The following is a 900-nucleotide window of genomic DNA, read 5'->3' as shown; positions in this document are numbered from 1 at the left end:
GTCGAGCCTCATGAAATAGATTTAAATTTGAATCGAATTTAACAAATTTGTGTGATATTCAATAGCTTTTCCACGGTGTAATTGCAAAAAAAAAGAAGAAAAAGAAAAAGAAGAGACCCATAAAAATCCCCCTTTTTCCTTTTTAATGTCTAAGAAGCAACTTTATTAATTAAATTTTTTTTTCATGCAATTTTTGTCACAGAAATGTTTTTCAAAATGGAACCAGTCGGCGAGGTGTGACACGAAAGATATTTCATTACACAACATAATGAGCGAAGTAAAATATACGTCCATCCAACACTTTCGATATTGATTCAGCGTCTGTTTTTGCTTGGTTGTTTTCAAAAAAGGAAAAAAAAAAAAAAATCCATAAAAATCATTTTATTCTTGTTTGTGCTTATTCCATTTTTTCTTTCTGTTTTACATGTTTTTAATGTTCTTGATGTGTCACGTTCAATAGTTCTGTGACAAATATATTTTATACAAGGACATTATACAATATAATGAACGGGACACAGTTTATTTGTAATTTACAATACACTTGTTCCAGTCATAGTAACCTACATTTATATTTTGTCCTTGTATATATGTATGTATTCATATTCGAGCTTATTGTTCCCTTATAGTATGGCCAGATGTTTCAACTCTCGTTTCTACGGAGAAGACTCTGTGTGTGTGTGTATGTGTGTGTGTGAGAGAGAGAGAGAGTGTATTTAAACATTTATGTATTTTTCTATGTATCTAATCAAAAATTAATTATTTCCGACTCTGTTTCAGCAACTTCTCGTCTGCGATGAAATGTTATTGATCTTGATCAATTCCAATCACCTACGTTGCTCTTCATCTATTTACAATGACCTTTCTTGAATTTGGTGCACTCGATTCAATTAATTATATGAA

The sequence above is a fragment of the Octopus bimaculoides genome, chromosome 1, assembly GCF_001194135.2.
Source record: "Octopus bimaculoides isolate UCB-OBI-ISO-001 chromosome 1, ASM119413v2, whole genome shotgun sequence".
NCBI lineage: Eukaryota > Metazoa > Mollusca > Cephalopoda > Octopoda > Octopodidae > Octopus > Octopus bimaculoides.
Note: the sequence above shows the minus strand (reverse complement) of the source record.